The 6582-nt window shown below is 43.3% G+C and overlaps 1 pseudogene; it reads left to right on the top strand.

Annotated features, from left to right (window-relative positions):
- Window positions 1-5367: 5367 nt before the first annotated feature.
- On the top strand, window positions 5368-5871 carry LOC117363053 (annotated as a pseudogene).
- The last annotated feature ends 711 nt before the right edge of the window (window positions 5872-6582 follow it).

Raw genomic sequence — 6582 nt, 5'->3', positions numbered from 1 at the left:
TGATGATGGTCTGGAGGCTGAATTTTAAAGGTGTGATTACAATTTTTATGGGGTTGGGAGGATCAGTGATCACTGGGGTAGTGTATGGGGGTCTGTAGTTTGTGTCTGCAGTGCTTATCTGGATTTTTGTGACTTAGACCATGTTTTAAATGGTCTAAGTCACAACGTCCAAGTTCCGTCTATGCAGTGCTGTATAATTTTTGGTTATACATGCAGTACGACTAAGTCTAAGCCTGCCCACGTTCCGTCCAAATCCCGCCCTCGACACTCCTCTTAAAACACCTCGTTTAGCTATGGTCGTTCAGCGGCACTGTGAAGGCCTAGGTCGATTTTAAATACATCCAAAACCCGGTTTTATTATCGGCACTTGGATGTTTTTGAGTGATGATCGTCCAAGTGCCGACTTAGGCCGATTTTTGCACATTTTTCTCTTTTGATTATGAGACCCTTAGTGTTTTGATAATGATCCCTATAGCTTTTAAGATCCTAAATTAAGATGAATATTCAGCTAAAAACATAGGGGCTCTTTTACTAAACTGCTAACTAGCAGTATTGGGTCACTGGCACTATTTTGGATCCCAGTGATAACCCAGGCAGTGGGAAAGGAGAATCCCTGCTGCCAGGGACCACTACACCACTGATTCTGGTGTCCAAATAAGGCCTTATGATGCGTGCTGGTGGGAGATCGGGGTATTAGGGGAGCTTTATGGATTGGAGGGAAAATAGTGCACACTATTTGAGATGAGGGCACATTATGTGATAAAGAGAGTACAGTTTTATCAAACAGTTCACACTACCAGAACTATGGATTCAGGGTACTTTGTTCACTCCCCCCCTCATTTGCCTAATTAACAATTTAATATTTGGCAGCTTATTCATTTTGTGCATACTGACTGGTTGCTTGCAAATATGTGTTTGTTCAAGGTATTTATGGCTTTTTTTTTTTCCTGTTACATTGTGTGAAAGTGTGATGGTGGTGGGGAGAACATTGGCCAGCCGTGTGAGACTTTTTTTTCTTTGCAAGTTCAGGAGTTTGGGCATGCTGGAAATCCTGTTTTCTGAGCTCTTTGCAAGGAAATAGTTTCACAGTACATGCATGCTTCCAACTTGCAAAACTGAATCTGTAAATCGGTGTTTAGCTCCTCCCCCCCACCCCCCACCCCCACCCTCTCCCGGTAAGCTGACATGCAACATTATATGAGAGCAGACAACTCTGCCAACTGTTGTTGAGAATTCTGGGGGAAGGAAGGGCAAAGGAGAGTGGAGACAGATAGAACATTTTCTTTTACAATACAATTCAAGAGTTAGAGTAGAATTTAGTTTGTAGTTAGTTGCTTGAGGCAGTGGCAATCAGACACCAGTGCCCACTGTGATTTGTGTGTGTTTCTAAGAGCAGTGCTACTCACTTACAGTGACATACACTCAGAGCGATATACTGTATAGAAGCCAGACAGGCATTATGCCAGACACAGCAGTACAACTCTATTTGTTTGAGGCAATAGCAATCAGTCACTAGTGCATACTGTGTTGCGTGTGTCTGGGCACAGTGCTACTCATTAACTAGTACACACTGCTGTACATTAAAACATTCAAGAGACAGTCCTTGCTCTTTAGAGCTTCCAATCTAGTCAATGGACAAGCAGGACAAGTAGGGGTTAGGGAGTTTCTCAGGCAGGCATGGGGTATATTACAAGCTAATGGGGTTAGGAGTTAAAAGCAACATTGAATAAGTGGCCTTTTAACTTGGATTTGAATATTGCCAGGGACGGAGCTTGACATAATGACTCAGGCAGTTTGTTCCAGGCGTATGGTACAGCAAGGGAGAAGGAACGTAGTCTGGAGTTGGCAGTAGAGGAAAAGGGTACAGATAAGATGAGCTTGCCCGATGAACGGAATTCATGTAGGGAGAGATAAAAGAGGAGAGATACGGAGGAGCTGCAGAGTAAATATACTTGTAAGTCAATACGAGGAGTTAGAATTGTCTGTGGAAATGGATAGGGAGTTAATTAAGTGACTTGAAGAAAGGCAGTGGTGTAGTAATCGTGAGCTGTGCCCGGGGCAGTGGCACCCCTCTCTCGCGTCCCCCCTTCCCTTTCCCCATACCTTTTTAACTTCTCTGGCGTAATCAGCATGCCCATGTTGGTATTGGCTCTCCCTTTGACGTCAGAGAGAGAACCAATACTGACGCGGGTGGCAACCTTGCACTGGTGCAGTAAAAAAGGTACTGGGAAAGGCAAAGGGCACACAAGCATGGCAAGCAGAGGAGCAGGGGTGGGGGCAGGTGGAGAAGAGGAGAGATGCTGCGACCTTATGAAGACCATGACCGGGGCGGACTTTCCCCCACTTACTATGCCACTGAGGAGAGGGGTGATGTGAGTACAATGTTCCCCGCAAACTCGCGGTTCGTGAATCGTGGACACAGTCATTCGCAGTCTGCTCCAACCGCCTCTTCCTGTAGTAAAGTTGGGTTACACCAATCTGGAGCTGCGTGTCAAACTGAGTAATGTAGTGGGAAAATGCACAACAGACGAAGATTCAGTGCCCGACAACATGATGCACGACCTACTCCTACTGGAGCGATGGTCTAGGACATGGCAACTCAACTTCAATGCCAAAAAATGCAAAGTTATGCACCTGGGCAGCCAGAATCCATGCAAGTCTTATACCCTTAATGGCGAGATCCTAGCAAAAACGGTAGCAGAACGAGACTTGGGGGTAATCGTCAGTGAGGACATGAAGTCTGCCAATCAAGTGGAGCAGGCTTCGTCCAAGGCAAGACAAATCATGGGCTGCATACGAAGGGGTTTCGTCAGTCGTAAGGCGGAAGTCATTATGCCATTGTATAGATCCATGGTGAGGCCCCACCTGGAATACTGTGTGCAATTCTGGAGGCCGCATTATCGCAAGGATGTGCCAAACCCGTCCGTCCAGCAGGCAGCACACAGAAGAATGGGGCCGGATTGGCCCAGCCGTACCAAAGCCCCGCCTACTGGTGGGGCCTAAGGCGCCTGGGCCAATCAGTACACATTATTCCAAAAGAATGTACACTTCATGACATCGGCTTCTAAACAAAAATGATGACTAATGAAAAGACACTAAAGCCCTGATTCTGCAAAAGACTCCTGAAGTTAGGCTCCTAGATCAGCGTGTCTAGTCAATTTAAGTGGCTAGCTTACCCACCCTTTTACTAAGCTGTAGTGGAGATTTCTACTGCGACACAGAGTATGAAATGCTCCGATAACAAGCAATTAGTACCTCATAATTGATTTAAAATTAAAGAGATGGTAGACACCTAACTCAGTAGGCACCTACCACTTTCAGGCATCTAGTCCAAAGCACCTACCAGAAAGTAGGCATGGTTAGGGACAGATCGTGGCCAGATCGTGGGCGAGTTTTGCTGGTATTTAGGCCAAGAAAATCCTAGGCACCACTACATGCAATTCTAACTTAATATTGATATATGCTATGCAAGGTGGTCCATGGCGCCTATGTTTTAGACACCATTTATAGAATTGGGGCCTAAATGAAGAATGACACAAGCACCATGAGGAATTAAACAAAATAAAAATTTTGCTTATCCTTACCTTTATTATTCAAAAAGAAAAGTTGCTAAGCAGGCCAAAATAATTTTTCTCTTTTTTTTCTGAAAGAATCAGTAGCTATTTTTTGATAGTTTATGCTTTCATTTCTTGTATAGAAGCATTGCAACACTGAAGCTCTATGCTAAAAAATTCTCTATTGAACAAACAATGTGTTTATAAACTGTACATATATATATATAAATGTGATAATAGCGAACTCTCAGAAGGCTAGTTTTTAATTATGTTCTGTCGTGAAGGACACACACAACAATGGAGTCGTGAGGATAAGATGTCAAGTAATCAGCCACAGATATACTGTTCAGGAGTCACTTTATTGATAAATTTGCTACAAAAGCTCATAGACTCTCAATATTGGACTCAGAGTTTCTAGTAAAAAAATTAGATCATAAGCTTTTATGTGAATCAAAGGAGATCTATACGCATCTGGAATGCGTTATATTTACAAGTTGGCACAAAACTAAGCCCTCTTTACAATGTTTGATTTTGTGTGTCGGTGAGGGTAACATCAGATAAATTCATCATAATGAAACCTCGTTCTCCCACCTTGGAAAGGGTGAACAGTCTATCTTTATGTACTAAGTCTATCTCCCTTCAGTATTTTGAACGTTTCAATCAAGTCCCCTCTCAGTCTCCTCTTTTCAAGAGAGAAGAGGCCATTTCTCCAATCTCTCATTATACGGCAACTCCTCCAGTTCCTTAACCATTTTAGTCGCTCTTCTCTGGACCCTTTTGAGTAGCACCGTGTCCTTCTTCATGTATGGCAACCAGTGCTGGACACAGTACTCCAGGTGAGGGTGCACCATGGCCCGGTACAGCGGCACGATAACCTTCTTCAATCTGTTTGTGATCCCCTTTTTAAGCATTCCTAGCATTCTGTTTGCCCTTTTCGCCGCCGCCGCACATTGCACAGCCAGCTTCATTGACTTGTCGATCAGAACTCCCAAGTCTCTTTCCTGGGAGATCTCTCAAAGTACTGACCCGGACATTCTGTATTCATGCATGAGATTTTTGTTACCGACATGTATCACTTTACACTTACCTACGCTGAACCTCATTTGCAATGTCGACTAAGGGCCTGTTTTACAAAGCTGCACTAGCGGCTGCTGCGCGGCAACAGCCCCGAAGCCCTTTAAATCTCTGTGGGCTTCGGGGCCGTTACCGTGCTGCAGCCGCTAGCACGGCTTTGTAAAACAGGCCCTAAATAGACATATGCAGACTATGGTGAGTAATCGCATAGGTTTCCATAGTGTTGGTGGAATAGAGTTGATTTCAGTTGTTTCCAGAAGGAAAGGTAGGGGATTTCTTCAATGAATCCTTAAATTATGGAGTTCTATAGATTAGGACCCGCATATGAAAAGGCTTTCTTTCTAGTTGATTGCAGTTTTTATTGAGACAGACATGGGGGAAGCCTTCTTGGCCTGGGATCAGTAGCATAGATTGTTGCTACTATTTGGGTTTCTGCCAACGTAACCTGGGTTGGCCACTGTGGAAACAGAATGCTGTGCTAGACGGACCATTGGTCTAACCCCGTGTGACTATTCTTATGGGCAACAGTGCACTATTGGGAAAAGAATGTGCAGTCTTTTGGAAAAAAACGTGCCCTTTGGAAACTCCAGTCCATCCCTAGAAATTGCTTGAGTTAAAATTTCGGACACTTCTGTAAACAATTTATGGAAAGTTGACAAAATCAATTCCATGCTAGACTCAGTGATCTTAAAAACATATTTTTGATTTTCCACCTTCCTTTTTTACCCCATTTGCCATTATGAATCGCCCAGCTCCAGTAGAGATCACTTGTGAAAGAAAGCATGAGGTTTCTAATTACCCACAATCCAACAAATGCTACACTCAGTAAGTTCACAGAGGAGTTGAAGAAGTATGGAGTGACAACTTTGGTGCAAGTTGGTGATTCTACATATGATAAAGCACCTGTTGAACAGGAAGGAATCCAGGTTCTTGACTGGCCCTTTGATGATGGAGCCCACCCCCAACTCAAATAGTCGTTGATTGGCTAAACCTCTTAAAAACCTAATTTCGTGAAGAACCGAGATGCTGCATTGCTATGCACTGCGTGGCAGGCTTGGGCAGGGCTCCAGTACTGGTGGCACTCATTGAGAGCGGTATGAAGTATCAGGATGCAGTCCTGTTTATAAGACAGAAGTGGAGAGGAGTTTTCAATTCCAAACAGCTGCTGTACCTTGAGAAGTACCAATCCAAGATGTGATTGCGCTTCAGAGACACCAATGGTGGCCATTGCTGCATCCAGTAGAAAGGAGCAAAAAAACAAAGGCTGGCTTTAACCTGGCATCTTGTTTTGTCTGTTTGTATCTTTTAGCACCTGGAAATGTGAAATCTCAGATCCAAATGCATTGTTACCTTCTGTCCCACTGACAGCATCAGCAGTTAAAGAGGAATAAACATCCAAATGGGAAAGGCAAAAAAAAAAAACACAACATATTTCATGACTTAAATATATTCATTTACCTTCATATTTTCCCCATTTCTCTTTTGATCTTTCTGAAAATAATCTGACTATCTGCCCTCTCTGAAGCTTTGTTACTAAACAACATGTTTGATAATCACTGGGACAGATTCATCAGCAGAGGCTATCCCTTAGCAGATGGATGGCGCATCGCCTTTTGTCAAAGTTAATGATACTGACAGTGTCTGACCATAGCAGCAAAACCAGTTGCTTTAATGTTCATTTTGTCAATGCTGTAGTTTTCAGCTGTGCCTATTGGCTTTTAAAATGTTCTGCACAACCACTGGAACACACATTTTTTTCGCTTCACTGTGTGTATTGCGTGTCTTTATTTTCTTTGTCAGCATTACTAGATTGTGAATCAATTGTTCTGGAAATTTCAGAGTGCATATTTAAGAGTTAGAAACCAGTTACAAGAGGGAGCTGAAACGTTCTCAGCCTAACCAACTAACTTTTGCCACTGTAGCTGAAAAGAATGTTATCTTATTTTGTTAAGGG

Source organism: Geotrypetes seraphini, chromosome 6 (assembly GCF_902459505.1).
Source record: "Geotrypetes seraphini chromosome 6, aGeoSer1.1, whole genome shotgun sequence".
Lineage (NCBI taxonomy): Eukaryota > Metazoa > Chordata > Amphibia > Gymnophiona > Dermophiidae > Geotrypetes > Geotrypetes seraphini.
This window is presented reverse-complemented; position numbering and strand designations above follow the sequence as displayed.